A 24,003-nucleotide genomic window follows, 5' to 3' on the forward strand; every position below is an offset into this window, starting at 1 on the left:
TGTTAGGCAGAAAGTAGATTTGTATTTATTATAAAGTTCATTACCATGTCTACAGATACATGTGTTCCTGCATATTTCATAATTGCCATTGTTTAACATAAAACATTTTACAAACTGTTTAAAAATGTTAAAGTACTTTTGTGGTAAAGAAGTGAAAAGAGAGAGATTTGAGGAAAGAAAGGAATCCCTTTGTTGTTTGTGCCTTTAATTATTTTCTGGAGAGATATTATAGGAACCACGTTTGCTTCTGTGTACCTCAGTATTTGTAGATGACCTAGAAATTTACAACAGGGGTCAAGCCTGGGCTTGAGAGAAACCCATGAGAAGAGCCTTAAGCTAGAGAGAAAGAAAAGTTTAGAAATAAGAAAAGTGATTTTTTATAAAAAGCAGCATGCACATCACCCCAGGGGGTGATCTCTAGCAATATCCTCTTTACTCATGTAAATACTCAAAAAGAAAAAGAAAACAAACAAGCAAAAACCCCCTCAACTCTTTTGAACTTAGAAGGAAAATATAAAAGCCAAGAAGGAAATTCTCTAATGTTGCACTTTGGAGTCTGCGTAGGGGTCTTTCTTGCCGCCTATTCTTGACTCCCTTGGGGGAACATTTCTTGGGAAGAAACTGGTCCTCCCAGCAGTCGCCAGAGCACTGATTCCCAGAAGATGTAACGACGTGTGTGGCTGGGACAGGGAGAAAGGGTTGCCACTCATCTGTTGCACAAGCGCGAAGCTGGAGCAGGCATCTGCTGGGACGCAACGGGCGACCAGCAGCTCACCCCAGGGCTTTTAGAAGATAAAACGAATCAAGTAGAACCCGAGGGTGTCAAGACGGGTAATCGCTAATCGCTAGCTAAGATTCCGCGTGGACGCCACTCTCTATTTTACAAATGGACTCTCCAGTCCCTGGGTCGTGACCAACAAAGCCTCCGTGAGTGACAAGCTGGGAATCACCGCGTCGCAGTGGCAAGCAAGTAAGTTATTGCCAACTTTGCCGATATATATGTTTTTCCTCTAAACACTTGGATCTTATTCTCAGATGTGACCATTAAAGTGATTGCCAAAAGATAACTTTTATCCTGAAATCTCAGTACGCTGATGGGAGCATCCATCTCTCTCTCTCCCTCCCTCCCTCCCTCTCTCTCTCTCTCTGTCTCTCTCTCTCTCTCTCTCTCTGTCTCTCAATACATCCCACCTGAAGCCACCGAACTTCGCGCTCCTAGGCTGGTGCGCGTTTGGGGTTTTAGTTGATATTTGGAAACTTACTGATTTCCTATGCCTGTTGCAAAGACAGAGCTGGATGAGGGTGGGTGGAACGCTGCCTCGTTATTTATTCATTGCGACTGTCTCCATTGTTGACACTAGTAGCAAGCCGCAGACGCCTGCTCTTGCAGGGGAAGTCTGACACCTTGAGGACGGGAGAGCGGGTGCCGGGACCCCAGAAGAGCCAGAGTGAGAGAAGCTTTGAGAGTTACGGGGTGAGGGTGGCGGTTACTTTTTCAAGTCAGGCGACCTGCCGCCCGGGTGCTTGTTTACTAGGGTGGGAGCAGGGTGCTCAGAAGCCGGGTCCTGACGCGAACTGGAGTCGGGCAGCCTGCAGAGCTCGCCCGGAGCCTGGAGGTGTGTCTGGCTCGCCTCCAGGATCACTGGGTGGGTTCTGGCCACCGGCAGGGCTGGATGACCGCTGGTTTGTGGTGAGCTCGCCTGCCCCCAAACACTTCGTTCACCCCAAACATTTGGCCCCGGGAGGCGGAGGGTATTCCTGGACAGCCGAGCCGGGGTCCTGCCCTCGCGCGGGTCCCATCCACCGCCAGGCAGAGCGGTGCGTGGGACGCGCATCTTCACGAGTGGTCCCCTCCGAGCCCGGTCTGTGCGGACCCCGAGTCAGGCAGCCGCCGGAGATGGAGGGAGGGGTGCCTTCCTCTGGGTTCATCGGCTGACAGCCGTGGGAACGCTAACTTTATCCGGAGGGGTCCGTAAGGGCGAGGGTGGGCGAGGTTCTCCTCCCCCGGAGCTCACCTCCCCCTCCAGGGCCTCCCCTCCCCCGCCTCCCATGGCATCACTCTCAGAGCATCCTCACTCCGCCCAGTTCGGTGCCAGCTGCGTGGGCTCCAGCTTCGTGCGTTTTCCTTGGAATGCTCCAAAACTCGGCGGAGACTAAGGAAATCCCGTTGGAATTTGCCGGGCGTGCTCTCACCCGGCAAAGCACCCGCGCCGCCGACCTTGACTCGATCCCTCTTCAGCCAGAAGATTACAACTTTGCAGGTAAAGAGGGTGTCGCCTCAGAGCTCCATTTGACCCGAGCTATACCTCGCCTGCTTTCTGGGATCTCGGTTAAGTTTCTCAAGCTGCCTGGGAAGCCGGCTCTCTCTTGGGAGGCGGACATCCCTGGGGGGTTACGAGTTCAAGAGGCTCCGGCTGCACGGTTTCTCTTTAAGGCTTGGGACTGGGTCCGTGAAGCTTTCTGTGATGGACCCAGGCTGAGCTGGAGTTCTCAGCCTTTCACCGCAGCCGGCTTTAAAGCAGGGGAGAGGGCAAAGAGTGAACCCCCAGTGTGACTTATATGGTACTCAAAGCAGCAGCAGCCACGATATGGAGCTGGGAAAGAAGGCTGTTTTTAGCCTTTTATGCATTTAGGGAAAATGGAGATCTTGGTGGCCCCTGGGCGTATATAAGTGAGCCCTTAGATTCTGGTACCTAAACTGGGGTAATGAAGAAAGGATAGTGATCAATATCCTGTCGATCAATTATACTCTGCGTCATTTTCATTCTCTATCAAAAAACAGAAACACTTATCCGTGTCGCTGGACCCAGGCTAGGGATTCCTAGTTTGCTTGGCAACTGAAATTCCAACTAAGCCAATGACCCTGTTTGCTACTTGGCTGAATCACTGAGATTTGCTGCACAACTTGTTGTTCTAGCTGAGAACTCAGCTGCCTTTTGTGATGAGGTAACTAGAGACTACTGGAAGGGGATGGACGGTTGGGAGAGATTGAGACAAGGGAGCTCCGTGTCTTGTCTGTATTCACCATGCTGTATCCACTATGGTGTAATCCTGTTCACATGGTTTCTTAGGGTGGCCCTTCGTGGTTAATATCCACAGGGGACAAATGCAGCAGGTCGCTTACTCTGAGTAAGCACCAAGCCAAAGGAGCAGGGGGAGACAGAAGCAAGGTTTACTTGTTTTATTAAAAGGAAATTTAAAACATACTTGTAACACTGAAAAAAAAATTCCGTTCTCATATACTTTCTGGATTTCCTATTACAGTAATTGCTGCACAAAACATATTACAAATTCTTTAAGAGAAAAGGGTAGCTAGAGTTTGTTGTGTGTTTTTTTTTTAATTCTGAATTAGGGAGAGTAAGAGTGGGTGGATATGTTAAAACATTGAAATCGTCATCACTGTGTTATGGTTGGCTATTTATACTTAGATTTGTAATACCTACTTCTGTTCACCCGGACAGTAGACCAAGAAACACATCTCTTTTAAGTATGGAAGGCAAAGAATCAATAAGATAAAGGGATAACTAGCAGTTCGAATATTAGAATCAAAATTTAGTAAGATATTGCTAAAGAAGCACTTTAAAAACTATATTTATAAATTAATGCAGTTAATGCAAATCAGTATGTCGGTAGAAGTTAAATTGGCTTTATCAAAGTATTTTATGCAAATACCTTGAATTAATGGACGGTTAGTACAGGTAGAAAGCAAGCAAGCACTTTCATTATTCATGAATGAGACCACAGAGCTGGAGACTCTTTCAGTAGAGCTGATCAGAGCTCAGCTACCCTGCTAAGCTTGCTGTTGTGGAGTGAAGTGCCAAGAAGGTTACACACAAAGAGAAGTACTAACAGGTTAATTAAATTGATACATAAGATGTACTTAATATTCATTGAGTGAATGAATATTTAGTTAGGTAGGCAGACAGTTTAAGGCATAGCAAGAAGATTTGTAATTGCAAATTTAGAAAAGTTCTTCCACTTAGTTAAGAGCTTAAAGGAACATGGGCATTCATCAAAGCATAATTTATCTCAGCTCAACAGGTAAAAGAAACATGTATCTTTAGTAAATCCTGTCAAATATTAACTCTGAAAATCTTGGTTTTTGAAAAGTAAGTTTCAATTTACTTGCTTAATGGTCATTCTCACAGATATAAGAGGTGGAATAAATTTTCCATTACTTATAAGCTTTAACATTTTGTAATTTTTACATTATTTGTTTTTCTGTGGCAGTTATTCCTATAAAGCCAAGTTCAAAATGCAAAGAGAAAACCTTGAGAAAATTAAAGTTCTATATAAATTTTATGGCCACTTTGATTATTAAAATGGTAAGAGAGCAAATAACTTTCCACATAAGATAAACTTTATTAACGCATACTTTATATACGTAGGAAATACCAGACATTGCTTTTATTCTTTCTGATTAGGGGAATTTGAATATCATGTTCAGTACATACATTTTAAACTTTTAAACTTAAACCCTATTATAAATGTGATAAATTTCTATTGAAGTATAATAATAACCTCTAGGGATGCACTGATTAACCCCACTGAATTGAAAATACTTTCACAAATATATTGTAGAAAATATTGTCGTAGTTGTATGCCTGCATGTTTAATTGTCAGGATAATTTATGGCAATTCAGATTATCAACATTATATTTAGCAACTGAAAACTGACAATCTGCCTTTTCTAATTAATTCATATATTGGAACAAAAATGAAGACATGCACACTTTTGTTCAGTAGTTAATATTGTGAATATCAGTGCTCCAAGAGATAAAGGATTTTGTAAATAAAGATATAGAAGAAATGCTAAACACTAGCTAGGAAAGTAAAACTGTGGACTGAATATTTTCTTATGAAAATGTGCTTGGTTTATTTTTAAAAACAAGCTAGATGAAGGGAAATATAATAAACTATTAACTTTTCTTTTTTTCAAAATCATAATTGCTGAACATTTTATGAGATCAGATTCTAATGTGCATCTTTTCCTCCCACGTTGTATTGTCTGGGCCAAACTGAAACTCGTGTTACTCACCTCTTTAATATCTATGGAAAACCTACCATAAGCATTTTGGTTCTTATTAAAAATGATGGGGCTTCCCTGGTGGCGCAGTGGTTGAGAGTCCGCCTGCCGATGCAGGGGACGCGGGTTCGTGCCCCGGTCCAGGAAGATCCCACATGCCAGGGAGCGGCTGGGCCCGTGAGCCATGGCCGCTGAGCCTGCGCGTCCGGAGCCTGTGCTCCGCAACGGGAGAGGCCGCGACAGTGAGAGGCCTGCGTACCGCAAAAAAAAAGATGAAGAGACAGCTCAAAACAAAAACCTTATCTTTTCACCTCATTTATGCTTCATCATGCCGCACAACACATACTCATACCAAATAAACATTAAAACTTGTTAATTCAACCCAACTTAAATTGGACATTTGCTTCTGTCTAGTTGTGATGAAAAACTGCTTTAGAACTATCTTTCCTCTCCTTATGTTTTCTAGTTCTAATCCTCCAAGATGCATTGAGACCTTAATATTTTAAGAGATTTGAGAATATTTTGATCAGGGATGTAATATCATACATAGCTGTATCTTTTTAATCAGTACAAATAAAGACCTGATCTCTGAAAACATTAGTATTACCAAAATACTGTACGATGAAAAAATACATTTAGGAGAAGAAGCTCTTCATTTGTGAAACTGAAAATTAAAGACACATGCATTGGAAATGTATCAATTTAAAACTACATTGTTCCATGAACTATTCAGTAAATGTAGATATACTTAAATTTTTTAAAAATCTCAGTCATCCCTCTGAAAGTTCAGTTTCACTTAAACAGGTTATAAAAGAGAGACAATAGTTTCAGTACTTGATATTTTCTTTTAACTGATATCCCATTAATATTAGTATATGTTTTGTCAATCCTTATAAAAATGTTTTGCAGTGTCACTGAGTAACGGCTTCTTGGGAAGCAACAGATGACACATGGGCACAGTTTTATTCATAAAATTAGAAAATGTTAAGTAAAATGTTAATTTAAAAACATGCTTTGATGGCTTTATCTAGCACACTGCATTCTTTTTGAGAAATGGCAAGTGAAATGTAATGAATCAGATATGCATTCGTTACACTCTGCCTGTAGTTTGCTATGTTTTTGAAATATGTTGAAAAAGTTACCATAAGTCATTCCTTGAACAAATATTATCAAGAGTAAATTTTACTTAAGACAGGAAAACAGGAACTATTATGAAAAAAGGAAAGGAGGAAAAAGAGAGGGGGCCATTATTTATGGGTACTTAAGGTATGCCAAGAGCTATGCTAGAAACTTAGAAAAAAATATTTTTTCTCACATTTATCTTCACATCTTCACTAAGGTATTATTACTACCTTTTAACAAATCTGAAAAGACTAAATTACTAAAAAAAAAAAAAAACACAAAGCTGCTTTATGGTAGAGTCAGGATTTGAACCCATGTCTACTTGATTCTAAAGCCAATACTCTTTTTCCTTGATTCTTATGGTCTCCAAAATAAAATTAGTAATCTTTTAACAAGATCCATAAAGTCATTGTATTCTTGCAGCCATTTATTGCTTGAATTTTTCAAATGTTATAACACTGGGACATAATTATGAGGCTAGACCCCATTATGAGGCTAGAATTTGAAACAATACTCTTAACTAAAGCTCCATGGGTTTTGAAGCAGAGCAGGAGATGAGCTACTCAGATTAAGCTAGTTTCTTAAAATTATTTCCTTTCTTACTCTCAAATCTAAATGTAACATATGTGGAAAGAAAAAAAGGCTTATTTTCATGGATAGCATTCAAGGTAATAAATTTTTAAATAGTCATGAGATTATAATTTCTAAATAAAAAATTGTCATTCAAAACTTTAGAACATCTTCAGGCTGTTGATAAAATGTCTTTGTACAAAACACAGTCATGTTAAGACAGGTTTATATTGCATCTTATTAGTGTTATATGAAATTTCTAGACAAGTGTTTGTTTTGTTTTCGTTTTAAGTTCCTAATTATTTTGCATGTCCCTTGGTAGTTAATGAGGGGAGTGCTCTTTCATGCATCCCAGAAGATATCTGTCAGCTGGTGGCACATTTTAACAAACTTGCCATGGGTTTTTTTTTTCTTTAAACCTACACCTGAATTTAAAACCAATGTGCTTAAATCCAAAAACCTGTTGATGTCAAAAATGGAGGAAATAACTTTTTTGAATATATATCATACCATTGCAAAAATTAGCACTGAAGTGATATCCATTCAGTAGATATTGTTTGAATATTAGTAAATGAATAATTGAATAAATAGACGAGTGACGCACAAATTAGATCTTCATCTTTGCATTTGCTGGCAAAGCTCCCTCTGTACAGAATAACTTTTCCCTTATTGCTTCCTGTCAAAATGTTCTCCAGGCACCAAAACCTAGCTCAATATCACTGTCTCCTTGAAAGTTTCCTTTATGTCTCCAGGTGTCGCGCGTATAAACACAAGCAAAACCCTTGTTATATTCTGCCTTGCAGATGGGTAGAGGTATATCTCCTGAACTAGACAGTAAACTCCTTTAAGAAACCCAGAGAATGGTCAAAAAATGTGTGAGGTTTTTTCTTGCGCTACACGGGCCTCTCACTGTTGTGGCCTCTCCCGTTGCGGAGCACAAGCTCCGGATGCGCAGGCTCGGCGGCCATGGCTCACGGGCCCAGCCGCTCCACGGCATGTGGGATCTTCCCGGACCAGGGCACGAACCCGTGTCCCCTGCATCGGCAGGCGGACTCTCAACCACTGTGCCACCAGGGAAGCCCAATGTGTAAGTTTTTAAGTGACTTTGACTGTCAAAAATATTACGCTTTTGCAATTAAGCACACTTAATTTATTTCAGTTTTATAATTCCATTGCGAGCATATAATTGTGAGCATATTTATTTAACTAATGAAGCCATTAGAATGATAACTTTGCACTTATGTGATATAGTGAGTACCATATTACTTCCTATGTTATAAACATAACCCGCCATTATTCAATGGACATAAATTTCAGTCAACTTTTATGTCCATTATTCAATGGACATAACTTTCAGTCAACTATAATGCTCATTTTCACAGGATTTATATAACCAATTATATTATTAATGTGCTTTAGTTTAAGTGGTGCTGTGCTGAAATTCTTAGGAGGGAGTTTAAGTTCTATTACACCATGAGAAGTGTGATTAGAGTTGAAAGAGGACAAAACAAGTATTTCTCAGGAATACCTACTGAACTAAAAGTCAGAGACTTCTTTGGTGTGATTAGATTTGGTAAATTAAGCTAAAAATTCATGTCAAAACCTTGACAGTATATGATGTCCAACTGTGGGTGGCATGAGCTATTATTTTTTGGAGGGTGGTTGGTGTATTTTTAGTCTTTTTATTCTACGTAATTAAGAGTAAAATTCTTACAAATGAAAGTGTATGAACAGTGTTCAGGTACTCTGCTACACTTTTAATATATTTTACCTCTAAATGATAGTGGAGAAACAACACAATTGCGTAAGCTAGTACCCTGTGCATACCAGGATCATAGTTCATAGCTCATGGGATCGTAATTTTCATTTTCACAGAATTAAGATAATTAGTGTTCAACATATGCTTTTTGAATGGGTGAATGGAATCAATGAATGCATGGGCGATTATTGTCAGCTGCTATGCTCAGCCTGTGTATTTTAATATGCTGTACCTTCAAGGAACTGGTCACGTACCAATATGAATCCCCCCAAATAGGATAGAAGGATGAAAGGACAGGCGTGGTGCATAGTGTACACTGAGTGAAGGATGGAGAATCCATCATGCTTTATATATAGTCATCCTTACTGTTTGTGAAGCATGGGTATCGTTTTATGTAAAGATCCCTTTACAGAAAATCTTTAGGCTGTATGAGCTGAAGATCACATTGAAGGCTACACTTTAAATGAATTCTCTTCTGTGATAGTTGTAGTTTGACAAGCAATGTTGGGATTCGTTTAACTGTAGAAATATATATATATATGTATATATATATATGCATTTAAACATATACCAGCCCTTAAAACCTGCATTTAAATTCATTAATTAAGCATAAATTATATATATCTCCATCTGTATGGACTGTATATGTATATATATGTAAGCCTGTACATATAGCTATATATAATGCTATATAAGTAGTACAGAATGATACAGAGTGGGAGATTGCTCCTGGGGATGAGTTCTTAAGATGATGCTTACAGAGTAATTATCAGAGACAGGGAGATAAAAATTGTTAGCAAAGAGGGTAAAGTAGCCTATAAAAGACAAAAGAAGTTTTTTGCCAATGTATTAGTGTCCCTGTAGAAAGGTTAGGTATGTAATGAATGGCTTGGAAGTTCATCTAATTCAAAAGTCTTTTTTTAAGCAAATGCTCAAATCTTACCAAATGATATTTTAAAATACTATATACATATATGATACATATACACACATATAGAATGCTTCATGAAGGACTTATTTAATGCATGGCAATCACTCTACTAGATGCTGAGCATACAGAGAGGCACATACTACCTTTTGGTTTAAGATTTCCAAAAAGGATTCTCATAAGCCTCTTAACATGTTCTAGTGTCCCCTGTTATCTTGTAGATGTTTTGCTGTTCTATTGTCACCTGATTTCTTCTCATGGAAATAGAAAACTTATTAGGAAAATAACAAGTCATGCTAAAATAAATATAGTCTATATTTGGAATTAAAAAAAAAATAACATCAGGTCATGTTGGAAGAAATCCAACGCATCTTCCTTGCTTCCAGTTGTTTTCTGTAAGGGTGGGGCTTAGAGTTTCCAACCAGAAATTTATGTTAAATTTAAATAGTATTATTGACACTGTTAAAGATGGTGCTTTCCTTTTATATATAGATATTACTGAATTACCATTCAAAGGTGATGTATTTTAGGAGATAAAGTGTTTTCCAAAGTCTTGATGGATTTATGGTGATACAGCCACATGTTGCCCAATGGTCCTTTGAACCAATGAAGCAAACCTAAGAGAAGAAGCCAGTTTTAGAGCTAGGGATATCTTGACTTGGATCCTCACCCCCCTATCCCTTTGCCTTGGTACATGAAAAACTTTGGCTCAAGATATTCTTAGATGGATGAAACTATCCTAGAATCATCTAAGAGTTCTCAGTATCCACTGTTAGTGTTTCTAGGAAGCTCTTCTGTCTACAGCTGAGCATGTATTGAAGGCCTCGAAATAGGCCAGCTACCTCATGGTCTTAAATATTGGGAACAAAAAGGGAGCTACACTGAGCTACATTCATGTTTTTAGAATCATGTTTGGGGGAGTACATCCCTAGGACTAACCACTCTACCAGAAATTTTTTTTGTCTGAGAGTTATCATGTGAAATAATCAGAGTGCCTGTCTCTAAGCCTCTAATAGCCTCTGCAATTAAAGAGAAAAAAATATTTTTAAAGAACACTCAAATATTCGGGTTATTATTGCTCTGTAGGATATTAAATAGCTTTGTATCTAAAAAAAAAATATGTCTCTCTGTATGTGCTGTATAAAAAGAAAATGTTGGCAGAAGGAAAAGACTTCTTTGCTTATCTGGTTCATTTTAACCTCACAGCTTAACATTCTGATTTGTAACGTGCAAACTACTTAGAGAAGTGAACCGTATATTTTCATTTAGCACTCCAGCACATTCGTGGAACAGAGTGAACCAGCAAGTAATTTTGCCCTTTCATGAATAAAAGAAGCCTTAATGAAAAATCATTTCATTATAATAGTGCTTATGATAAAGAATTTTTCCCAACATATAAAATATCAAAAAATCTAACCTGAAGAACAAAAACTGCTTTTGTCAGTTGTACTTAACAGTGAATCACTAAAACCAGAATTTAAAACCTAACTTTCTAATCTTCTTAAATATTTTCTTACTGGTTATTATATTGATATCACTGAAATATTGGGAACAATTAGATATTAAAATTACCACTTTTTTTTCAACAAATTGAGTATTTGAAATGATCCACTGTTGAATAACTTAGGTATATTTGAACCATATAACCTTGATTCGTTTCAGTTTATTTAAAGAGTTATTTGAAAACTGAACTACTATCTTATGAGTCAAGATCTTCTCATCTATAAAAATATATAATGTGTCAATTATTTAATGTGATTAAGGATAACCTCTGCTCATAGAATGCATCGGTATTCAATAGCTTTTAGGAGTGTTTCAGAGTCTGCCGGAATTTGTTTTGATTTGAATCATAATAAAATGGATGTACAGGTATAACAAAGACAGTGACTGCTCAAAGGGTTTCATACACCCTTTGGTTCACTTCCAGTGCAGCATTCAATAATATCTACTGCTTGCACTCCGTCCTCATATCTACAGATGGGCATCTTCAATTGTCTAATTGGTCCTGTGTTTAAGGCTGCTCCCTCATAGACTGGAGGCTGATGACAGAGAAATGGCCATATAGGAACCAACATTCCCTGCTGCCTCTACCAGATCAGGGTACTTCCGTATGTAGATGGCAAGTATGATGAACATTTATTTCTCTGAAGATTTATAAAATTGTGGTAAGGTTCTGTGTTCATGGTGAAATTTCATTGCAACCTCTAATGAATCATGACTTCTGATAAAATACTCTTGTTAGTTTCTTTTCTTTAGGTTAGAGATAAAAGTTTCTTTCTAATATATTTAAGAAAATTTCATATCAAGAAGGGCTTAAGCAAAGGATTTTAAGAAAGGAAATTTCGCATTGTTACATTCTTTCTTGGTATACAAGGGGCACGATTAAACTATTGTGTTTAAGGAAAATGGTCAGTTATATGCTCTGCTCCATTATGAGGGGAAAGTCATTACATGATGGTGCTGGGATTTCTGACCATTTTTGTGTTTTACACTAAAATAAATGCTGACCATAATCATAAGGATAAATATTATACGAATTCACTATAAAGATCTATATGAATATTTTAAATGTCTTGCCTGAAATAACAAAATACTTAAGATATACTACTGATTTATTAATCATAACTACTCATTCATTTTAAAAAGAGTTTAACCCTTTAATTTTAATTCATGCAGCAAATACTTTCAGTTTATTTTCTTAAAATTCACAGCAGTACTTTGAAAGTGTTTGCCAATTATTTGACATATATGTGTAAGACCAACCAATGCAAAACGTTTACCTGACTATTGATGAGCTATAGTCATCTTTCTTTCTTATCACAGAAGAAAGTGGAAATAAACTTGAGGGACAGTATATTGATCTTTTAAAAAATAAAATTTTATACACGCTGACATACATGCATTTGGTGGAGGGGTGGGCTGAGCTGGATAGATTTAATTTTTTTCAAGAACAATTATAAACCTGTTTTAGTTTTTAATTTTGGTTTTCCTTTTTATTTTTATAATTGCAGATGCTACACCTGCTGTCTTTATATGCCCTCTGTTCTTTGTAGCACCGCCACGCCTCTGTGGGCAACCAAGCGTCTTCTTCAGCATGTTTAGTGTCAGTATGTTGGCAAAAATTTTTCTCAGTTTTTGTTTGATTGAAAATGTTTTTATTTGATCTCCCTTTTAAAGCTATTTCCATTGGTTATAGTATTCTAGAGTAAAAATTATTTTCTTCCAGTACCTTATGCCACTCAATTGACTTTTGACTTCTGTCATTTCTGCTGAAACGTCAGCCATCAGTTTGATTGTGGCTCCTTTGAAGGCAACGCGTTCTTTGTTTTTGGTTGCCTTTATGTTTTCTTTTAGTCTTTCGTTTTCAGTAGTTTTACAATCATGTACCGAAGTGATCTCTTTGGATTTCTGCTGCTTGGCGCTTGGAACATTTCTGAAGGATGGCTTGCTATCAGTTTTGGAAAATTCTTGGTCATTATCTCTTCAGAGGTAGTTTTGCACCTACCTTTTTTCCCCCTTGACACCCCCAGTTACACATTTTTTTTCCTTTTTAGTCTGTGTCATATATCTAGTATTCTTTTAATTCTTCTTTTAATGTATTTCCACACATTTTTGCTCTCTGTGCTGTAATCTGGATATTTTTAATAGCTTTATCTATCCTCTGCAAGGCAGATAAAATGGGAGTAAACATCTTAATCCAACCAGAACCTAAGCTGATGAGAGGCTAATTTCAGACTTTGCAAGCCCATAAACCCCTGGTTGACCCCGTTGATATGTTATAAGACCCCAGGGTCTGAGAACCTTGGCTATTTAATAGATCGCTTCTCCTTGAAGGTTCCTGAATATGAATTTTTCCTCTGCATTTTTGCGAGATTGATGAACACTCTATATTTCAGCAGCTTTCTGATAAGTGTCTTACTTATTTTCCTGCAAAGCTTAAGATTTTAACAAATGCTTTGAGAAAATTGCTGCTGAGTGTGAGACTCACTTCCATCTGTCTCCCTTCTTACCAGGACATGAGAAACTTGTATTTGCCTTGGCAGAAGCATTGAGGGGAAATGTGGTTTGTAGAAGGTCAGGTCATCTCTCTGTGGTTTCTCCCTAACTGAGATATTGGCTTCTGAAGTCCTAGTCAGCTCTGTGACTCTTTTTTTTTTTAAGTTGATTTTTTTTAAAAAAATTATTTTATATTGGAGTACAGTTGATTTACAATGCTGTGTTAGTTTCAGGTAAACAGCAAAGTGATTCAGTTATACATATACATATATCCATTCTTTTTTAGATTCTTTTCCAATATAGGTTATTACAGAGTACTGAGTAGAGTTCCTTGTGCTATTCACTAGGTCCTTACTGATTATCTATCTTATATGTAGCAGTGTGTATATGTTAATCCCAACCTCCTAATTTGTCCCTCCCTGCCCAACTTTCCCCTTTGGTAACCATAAGTTTGTTTTCTAAGTCTGTGAGTCTGTTTCTGTTTTGTAAATAAGTTCATTTGTATCATTTTTTTAGAGTCCACATATAAGTGATATCATATGATATTTGTCTTTCTCTGACTTGCTTTACTTAGTATGATAATTGGAACTTTTCTTTAGACAGAGGTTTGTTTATTTGCTTGTTTGTTCATATTTACCCAGCTTTTCTAAATGTTATCAGAAGGAATGTTAGTCCACTACATGCCATTCTATCATGGTCAGAAACACAAGTAGTTCTTTTATATTTTGAATTTAATGCCGAAAAATTGAGTCAAAATGTTTAAAAGAAAGAAATTATACTTATATGGTATAGTATAGATACATAATTATACCCACAGAGAGATGAATATAGCAACTGCAAAGGAGTTTTGGAACGTTTAACCTGCTTTTTTTTATTAGCTCAGGAGTAACATTAGTCTTGCAAAATGACCAAGTCTATGACATTAGAACAACCATTTTAAACCATCATTTTAAAGTTATTTTGTATAAAATAATAAATTCTAAATAAAACCGTATTTATGTGGCTCAAATCAATTGTAATTAAGTTCCAACCAGTAGCTCTTTCTTATTGAATAACAGAGACACTATTAACTGAACAAAAAGTAGAGGCAATATGATGCAGTAGCAATATGACCTCTGTCACTGAGGTGAGATTTTTTTTCAGGCTTGTGGTTTTCTGAGTAATCTTCATTTCTCCATTCGAAATCCATTATACAAGGTTGGGAAAGTGTCATCGCTCACTGCTGTTTGTGTTAGTTATAACTGTTATTGCTAAAATTGCCTAAGGCCTGAAATGTTTCCTTAATGGTGTTCTGCAGATGTGCCCAACATTATAGTAACCAGTTCATGTAACTTAAGACGTCACCCGAACCTACCTATGAGATATTATCTCTGAATTTTTCATCAGTATCATTCAGCATTTGATTAATATATCTGCTAGTTGTGTTCATATGATCCAAATCAGACCTTGTTTACCCTGAGATGTGCACTATTGTCTTTTTTGAAAAAATATACATTGTAGTTTTATTCTGTGCAAAAGGGATTCAGAAGTGGATGAGGAAGATGCCATCTTCCCAATATAGACTGTACAGATCCATCATTAAGTCCAAACACAGCGTGGTCTCAGCTCCAGACTGACAAGTGACTGTTAGGTTGTCAGTATGAACCTTCCAGGAATGGAGAACCTTAAGTTCTCTCCACAGCCCCTTCCAGGTTAATAAATGGCTTTAAGTATGATGAGGCCTTAGAGGAGGGTCTGGCTAAAGGACCATTATGTTTGCTCAGAAGAGAGTGAGGGGTTAGATTAAATTCTATTTAACCTGGTTGGTCCTGTCCCAGAAGTGAGATGCATATTTGTTTTTTGATCTGACATTCCTAACCTGTCCCTCAGCCCACAGTCTGATGGTTGTGACCATGGTCCTGAACACCACATCTACCACCATGGAAAGGAGTTCATCTCATGGTCAACAACAAGTAGACCATCTCTGAGCTTCAGGAGAACCCACCCTAAAGCTGGACTTTCCTTCCAGTGGAACCTCTTGGCCACCAACCCTAGATTCATCCAAGTAGTTGTGTTTATCAATAGCTTGTTCCTTTTCATTCCTTAGTAGTATTTCACGGTATGGATGAAACACAGTTTTCATATTGGCTGGGACAACAAATGCACAAGCTGGAGGACTGCTGAGCTCGCTTGCCCACTGGGCTACCTTCCTATCCAGTACCTGAGCCTCCGTAGCTGCACACCCAATCCTCTGCCCAGGAAGCCCATAGATTTCATCTGACTGTGGGAATCCAGGCCCATGCAGTGGGCTGTGATGGGACTTCAGTCAGTCTCTTGATATATCTGGAGGAAGGTAATCAGCCTTCCCCCAAAGTTCTGGGGTGTCATCTGGAGAACTTTGGGGTTATAACCTTTATCTAAGACAGTCCTTGAGGAAAGAGAAGATGTTTGGGATCTCTCAAACCCAACCCAGAGGACCACTTCATTTCTACTCCACAGACCTGTAAAAAAGCAGATACTTTAGACCTTAATCCTTTGTGACCTGAGTACTACCTTCTTTTTCTCTACATACCATGTAGATTTGCCAGAAAGCCATCATGCCACTTTTCTCTTATTAGTACTAATGACCAAGAGCACCTGCTCACAGACCTGAAGGCTTTCTTGAATAAGGACTTCAAGGTCAGTTGTCTCCTAACTGGATCTACATTTACATAGATTATGGAATGGGAGGTGGGGTGTAAAATTGGAGGGGTCTACTTCTGGTCTTCTTGGTGAAGACCTCAAGTGCCATCCATCTCTGTATGATTTGACATGCCCTGTAGTAAGACCAGGTGCTCTTACAAACAAGAATGGTGTGGACAAAGGTAGGATTCAGGAACCTGAATACCTCTCCCTTTCCTATATTCCTGTCTCCCCCAGCCTCCTTTTCTGCTATCTCTGTCTGCCATTACGCTCCAAGGATGCTGTCATGATGGCAGTTTGTGTATTAAAGATTTTTCTATTGAAGTTTTTTGATGGCCAAAAAAATTTATACTGTAAATATATATATTTTTAATAAATATCAATTTTGAGACACAATTCTGTAACTGCATAATTACAAACCCTCAGGACTGAAATCCTCTTTGAGCCATGAAGTTGCTCAGACTTTAACCATACGGGTTCAATTTTCTGAAGTGTTCTGTGAAGAGCGACATGCCTAATACAATTTTTCTTGAAATCTTCCAGTCTCTTGCTTTGCGGTATCGCATTGGAGCTTAAAGTCACACTGCAATTCCCCAAATACACAATTATCATGCTAAATAACTAGATGGCTTTTAATGATTCTGGGAGTACGGGAAGTTTAAGGTGCTCTGATAGTGGCTAGAATGAAGTTTTCCAACTTTTTTTCTGAAAATAATAGCAAAGTAACATGAGTTCACATTTAGTGAGTGAGTAGGCTATGGCAGGCCCTAGGCTGATTGGTTTGCCTGCCTTATATTATTAGCCTCAGGACAACTATCATCATCCCCATTTTACAGATGAGGAAAATAAAGGCTTAGGTGGATTAAACAGCTTTCCCAGGTCACACAATTATTATGTAGTATGGCCCTGAATTAAACCCAAACCTGACAAATTCCACAACATAGTTTCTTAGCAATTATGCTATAATATAATGAAAGTTTGAAATCTGAAGCATTTTCTCAGTGTACCCACATGAATTACTGAACAGTCTCTAGTTTTCTGTTTATCAGTCTTAGCATGTATGACATCACGTTTCCAAGCCTTTTCAGGTTTTATAACACTTGCTAAAGTATTAATTTTTTAGGGACTGGATTTAAATCCAATTGTACAATGTCTGGGGAAACAGTGTCCTTATTCCTTCCTTTTTAGTTCTAGTCCATCTTTATCAATCTCAATTTTAATAAGACTCACCAAATCTTTATCTGTTTTTCCTTTTCAAGTCTATTTTAAACAGGACTGTTCCAAGGTCTGCCTCTTGATTTATAGTTTAACTTGTGTGTGTCTGTGTGTTTTTTTGATAGACACCATCTCTAACCACCAGAAACCATTCATTTGTTTTGCATCACTGTATTTTTGTCATTTTGAGAATGTAAGATAACTGAAATCATACACCTTTGTATGACCTTTGGAGATCGGCTTCTTTCACTCAGTATTAATGCTCTTGAGATGCATTGTATTGTGTGTATCAATAGTTGTTTTCCTTTTTATTGATGAGTAGTAGCCCATAGTGTGGATAAACCACACTCTACTTAACATCTGGATTATTTTCAGATTGTTACCATTACCAACAACACTGCTATAAACATTTGTGTACAGTTTTTTGTGTGAACGTAAGTCTTCATTTATCTGGGATACATGCCCAGAGTGTAATTATTGAGTCATATGCTAGTTGAATGTTTATTTTTTTAAGAAACTGCTAAACTATCTTTCTGAGTGACTGTACCATTGTGCACGCTTAGCAGCAATGTATGAATGATCCAGTTTCTCCACATCCTTAACCGCAAAAGGATGTGGGAACGTAGGATAAGGTGACACCTGTACTTCAGTGCCATTACTATTTTTTTATCCTAAAATTCAGCCATTCTTCTAGTAGTGATAACTCATTGTGACATTAATTTGCATTTCTCCACTGGCTAATATCAGACATAATTATATGTGCTTATTTGCATCTGTATATAATCTTCCATGGAGTGTCTCTTTATGTCTTTTGTGCATTATCTAATGTGTTTTGTTCTTGTTTTGTTTTTCAAGGTTGAGATTTGAGAGTACTTTAAATATCTATGTTCTAGTCATTTAGCTGATGTGGTTTGCAAGTATTTTCTTCACGTCTGTGGCTTGTCGTTTCATCTCTTAAACGAATCATTTGCAGAGTGAAAGTTTTAAGTTTGATGAAATCCAGTGTATCATTTTGTTCCTTTTATAGCACTTTTCTTTTTAAAAAGGAAAAAAATAAAGCATAGAGAAAACAAGTGATTTACTCAAATCCTCACAGCAAAGAAAACCAGCTTATTGCCTTCTTTTCTTGCTTCTTGTTATAGTGTCGTGTAAATGGGTATCTCAGTCATACTGTCCCCATCCGTCTGCTCACTCCTGGGCCATTCTTATTCTGTTGACATACAGGTGTAGCATAATATAAAATTTTTCTTGTATATTTTTGATTAAATGCACATGTGCTTATTATGATCATCTGTAAATCACCTGTCCTTATATACAATTAAGCTCAATTTGAACTATTTTTCATTTTATTTTGCATCATTCCAAAAGTATTTACAATGCATCATCTCGAGCCACTGATATAAAATTTTTGCTTTTATGGTGATTAGAATTAGGTGAGTCTGTCTTGAATTCCAGATTCAAGATGAATTAATTACTTGAGTAGCAAAAAACAAACAAACAAAAAAAATAGATTCCCAGGCCAATACTCAACTCTGTAATGAATGATATTCATATAGTTACTATAATGCAAATGAATCTTAATGGTTTTCAACCATAGAATCAAACTTTGACAAAAGATGGAGGGCCAACTTTGGTGACAGAACCTACTGGAAATGTTACAAAGTTGAAAATGTATAATTAAATTTATAGCTCACTGAAGTCAGGAGGTGAAAGTTAAAATGAAAACAGAACATTAAATATAAATTTATGAATATTATTATTTACAAACAGTACTTAAATGTATGAATATTATTTATGAAATATAGATTTATAAATATTATTTCTAAAATATAAAATAGTTTGAATCATATGAAACTGCCTATATGTGATGACTTTTTAATACAAAATGACTACTTCATATGATTCAACCTAATACTAAAATGATTACCAACATTGGGGGAAGATATGGAAGGATGGGAAGGGATGGTGTATGTGAAGGAGGTCCTTATCATTCTTAGCAGGACACCAGTAGAAAAGTGTCTGAAGAATCACATTAAAATATTTTTCTTGCGAAGTTAATCCTTGCAATGATTAACTTTCAGATAGCAATCAGATTCATCCTTGCAACTGTCTAAATATGTTTTCAACTTTGTTGAGGTATAACTGACAAATGAAACTGTAAGATATTTAAAATACACGTTGTGGTGATTTGATACATGTATACGTTGTGGAAGGATTCCCGCATCTAGTTAACAATCCACCACCTCACATATTTATCTTCCTTTTTTCTTTTTAGTGAGAACATTTAGGTTCTACTCTCTTAGCAGATTTCATCTATACAATACAGTTTTATCAACTATCGCCGCCATGTTATACCTTAGATCTTCAGATCTTATTCCTCTCATAGCGGAAAGATTGTACCCTTTAAGCAACCTCTCACTAGTTTCCCTACCCACACATCCCAGCCCTTATCAACCACTTTTCTTCTTTCTATTTCTATGACTTTGACTTTTTTTTAAGATTCCACAGATAAGTGAGACCATACAGTATTTGTCTTTTTCTGTCTGGCTTATTTCACTTAGCCTAATCCCCTCAAGGCACATTCATGTTGTCACAAATGGCAGGATTTCCTTCTTTCTCATGGCTGAATAGTATTCTAGTGTGTGTGTGTGTGTGTGTGTGTGTGTGTGTGTGTGTGTGTATCTTCTTTATCCATTCATGCATTGATGGATACTTGGGTTGTTTCCATATCTTTGCTATTGTGAATAATGCTGCAATGAACATGGGCATGTGGACATCTCTCTGATATCCTTTTTTCATTTCCTTGGAATACATACCCACAAGTGGGAATGCTGGATCGTATGGTAGTTCCATTTTTTTGAGGAAACACACAAATATTTTAAAATAAACATTTGTCTTCTTTGAATAATGTTTGCATTAGAGATTTCTCATGTTTAATAATCCTCTTCGTTTGCAGCATTGCCTCTTTCTAAGGCCCATTGTCTGAAATGGCTGGAAATATTTTTTCCTGTAGTGCCAGATACCTGACAACAGTAACAATGAAAAGGCAGAATTAAATAATTGATGTGGCTCCTTCTGGAATCAACCTCTGTTTGATTTGATTTATCTTCCTGGTACTTTCACTGACATAGCCTGTCAACAAAGTTGTAGAGTAAAACAAAAACATCGAAACACAAGGAAATGCATATTACTTTCTGTTTGCAAAACTTCTGCTTTAGGTAAAATTTGTGTCTGAAAATTGATTGTTGATGAGCTGACTAACAAAAAGATCATATTTCAGGCTGAAATCTGAGTGTTTTTACAGTAAATTGCCCAAGGCAGATGGAATCTTCTAGTTGATGGAACGTTATGGTTAAAAGCATTTGAGAAAAATATTAGAGTGACGACACTCTTTCACAGGGTGTGCCGTTTGAATTTTGCTAAACCACCCCAGTTGCTTGGGAGGAAGTGATTAAAAGCCTCAGATTTGATGTTATATAGACCCCAGTTTAAGTCCTGACCCTCACATTCACTAGCTGGATAACCTTGTAGAAATCACTTAATATTTTTAATCCTCAGGCATCTCATCTACAAACTGAGGATAAAAATACCTAGCTAACGGTGCAGTTGGTAAGATATATAAAATGAATATATCACAGTGCCAGGAGCATAATAATCTTTCATTAAGTGGCAGGATCACAGCTGGTAATTTATTACTGAAAGTTAATTATGAAAATTGCATTGAAGCTCACAGGTTGTTTCTAAGTCGAGTGATAGTAACTTTTTCATTGAAATTGTGCTCTAATAGTTAGAGATGCCCTGATATGCCTGCATTATAAAACAAACAATGCCATTGACCCTAATGATATTATCTAAGTTTAAAAGAGAGAGATGGAGAGAGATGTGATTATAGTTTTAGAGGCCAGGAAATAATGTCTTCTGCTATATTCCTTTCCATCGTTTTGTAGCGGGGCAAGGACTTCTCTGAATGGGGAAAGCAGAGGAAAAGAAAGTATGTAATAGCTCCAGGAGCGGGTATGCAGAGCTATAGTATATCAAGGCAACCAGTTAGTGGAAATCCTTGGGACTTCTTCATGTGGGCCTAGGAGTAATAACAATGATACTAATACTACTAGTAGTTAAAGATATCAAAATCTTTCTGCATATTACCTTATTTAATTTATGAGATAAGTTCTATTAGGGTCATAACAGACAGTGGCTACGAGCATGGTATCACACTTACCAGGTTTCCATTTCAGCTCTGTCACTATCTGTGTCACTTTGGATATGTTATTTATTGAATTTAAGCCTCTGTTTCTTCTTCTGTAGAGAGTGTTTTTATAATTATAATCATGGATGAGGGCATTCAGGTTTTAAGTCTCAGGGCCTTGTAGCAAGTATGTGCAAGTCTAGAATATGAATATTGGTGTGTATATTGTTAACTTCCCCTCAGTGCTTCCGTCTCCATAAGACTAAAGATATACTTAAAATGTCTACACATAGAAAAGTATATATTGTTTATTGTCTATATACTGATTTGTGTTTGGGCAAAGAAAATGTCAATTGAATACAACCGAATGTTTGCTACTTTCTCTTTTCAAGTAGATGAAAATTCAAAAATGTTAGTTACAAGAAAAAAAGAAATAATGAATCATCTGAGTTATGTCATTCAACCGACATATATTTGATTAATGACTGCATGCAAGACAGTATTTATCTAGACTGTGCCACCCAAGATCACTTAGTTAGGAAAAAGATATTCTAGGCCCAACTTTAACCCTGCCACTGTGACTTTGCAATTCAGTGTTTTCTTTAACAATATTGTTCTAGCATCTAGATCAGTGGTTGTCAACCTTTAGGGTATGTACATCAGATTGCCGCCTTATGTTCTGGACTTTCTGGTTCAGTGTGTTTTGAGGTACAGCATGAAATTTGCATCTCTAACAAGTTCCCAGGTGACATCTATGCTGCTAATCACACGCTGAGAACTACTGGTCTGGATCAGTGGTTCTCATCTCAACGTTGTACGTAGCATTCCTATGTGATCAATACCAAGTTTGGTGCAAATAATTCATTATTAAGTATAAAGTAGCAGTGTTTGAGAAAGATATAATTAAACATTGGAGGATATTTATATTTACCCTAATAATATCACTCCTGTGTACAAATTAATGTCCTGGGAATTACGCATAAGAATACGCTGCACATCTGAATGCCAGCCGTCTCGTGTGTTGATTCAAAAAACCAGTCTGCAAGTAGGCTACAAACATTTAAGTTATCTTCCACTTGTTTTTGGCTTCCTTGTCACTGTCATGTCAAACTGTCCAGTGAATTCTGCTGCAGTCACTGGCTGCATACCATCATCCTTGTTATGTAACCCCTTGGGTGTTATCAATATCTAGTAAGAGGTAGAGGAAAGAGGAGGAACAGAGTTTGCAAGAATAAGAAACCCATCGTGTTTGCACACCATCACAAAGATGCAGCGGTAAATACTGTAACAAAATTTTGGACAAGAACACAGGTGAACCATTTTGCATTTAACAGAGAGGAACATCTCAAGCCTCTAATACTAGGGAGAGGGATGGCTATGGATGGAGGACATGGGACAGTCATAGACCATATTTTACAGTGAAATAGAAGGCACAGCTGCTTCCTGAGAAGGAAAAAGCAATAATTTGTAGGAGGCATGAGGGAAAATTGAAAGCTTCTGAGAGTCACCAAAGACAGTAGAAGTCAGCCAACTGAAACAAAAGTGTTAACTAACAACTTTGAGAAAGAAGGTAACAGTCATTAGAAAATGGATTTCATGGTGACTGACATTCCCATGTATTTTTGGTTTTGCTTTGTTTTTATTCCAGCAGCAATAAATAGATAGGACATATAAGAAAAAAAATCAGAGAGTAGGATTCATCCAGGATTCATCCGGATGTGGAGAAGTAAGTGTGTATCCCCAGTCACTGTGTACTCATTTAAAGATGCTGTGACAGGAACTGTGTCACAGAGAGGGCTCAGAGGCAAAAATCTTAACACAGGAAATGTGATGAGAACACATTCTCATCCATCCTAGAATTTAATTAGGAACTGATGAGAAAAATAATCTATTTCAGTGTGACAGCGTTTAGGGTTCGGGTTTATAGAAAAGGATTTCCTCAAATGGCTTGATAATTTTTGACCCACTATCAGTAACATACTTCATCTTCACAGGCAAACTCAATGGGCAAAGTTTTGATTTTTTAAGTAGCAGCTTTCCTTACATAAAAACATATAAAATAGTCAAAACCAATTAAGAGCAAACCTGACTTAAAGTAGTCAAAACAACAGATAATTTCTCTTTAAAAACTTAAAAAAAAAACCCCACAGAAACAAAACCAAGGAACCCTCTAGAATACATTATCTTTTTGAGAGTCTTATTGCTATGATGTGTGAACCCCATCTAGCCTGGATGGCTGTGGCAGGCTGAGCTCTCTGTTACACATACTCTGAAATGGAAGTTAGGGCCTACTAGATATTTATTACAGAGTGGAAGAGAAGGAAAGGAAGCAGAACTGGCAAAAGCATCAAGTTGAGTTGTGGTGCAAACTCAAGGGTAACCTCAGCTGATCCCATAGGGTGCTCAGAGGCTAACCTGACTCCAGATTTACCTGACCCAGACACGGTAACTGGACTTTCTACTCCTGCATCCATTAATCATTTGCTGTGATGCCACCCCAGCAGGTGTGACCTTGGGTGAGGTGAAGGGGCTGGCAG

At 37.4% G+C, this 24,003-nt stretch overlaps 1 protein-coding gene across 2 annotated transcripts in view; it reads left to right on the forward strand.

Annotated features, from left to right (window-relative positions):
• The first annotated feature begins 692 nt into the window (after nucleotides 1–692).
• The window catches only part of TRPC4 (transient receptor potential cation channel subfamily C member 4), a 161,869-nt gene continuing 138,558 nt past the window's right edge, over nucleotides 693–24,003 (forward strand). The window contains exon 1 of one of the 2 annotated variants that reach the window (XM_067713290.1): nucleotides 693–970. The gene's annotated coding sequence lies outside the window, so the exon portion shown is untranslated. Of the gene's footprint in view, nucleotides 971–1,790; nucleotides 2,262–24,003 lie in introns of those variants that run through there. The other variant, XM_067713289.1, reaches the window with a different exon arrangement.

The sequence above is a fragment of the Pseudorca crassidens genome, chromosome 18 (assembly GCF_039906515.1).
Source record: "Pseudorca crassidens isolate mPseCra1 chromosome 18, mPseCra1.hap1, whole genome shotgun sequence".
NCBI classification, from domain to species: Eukaryota; Metazoa; Chordata; class Mammalia; order Artiodactyla; family Delphinidae; genus Pseudorca; species Pseudorca crassidens.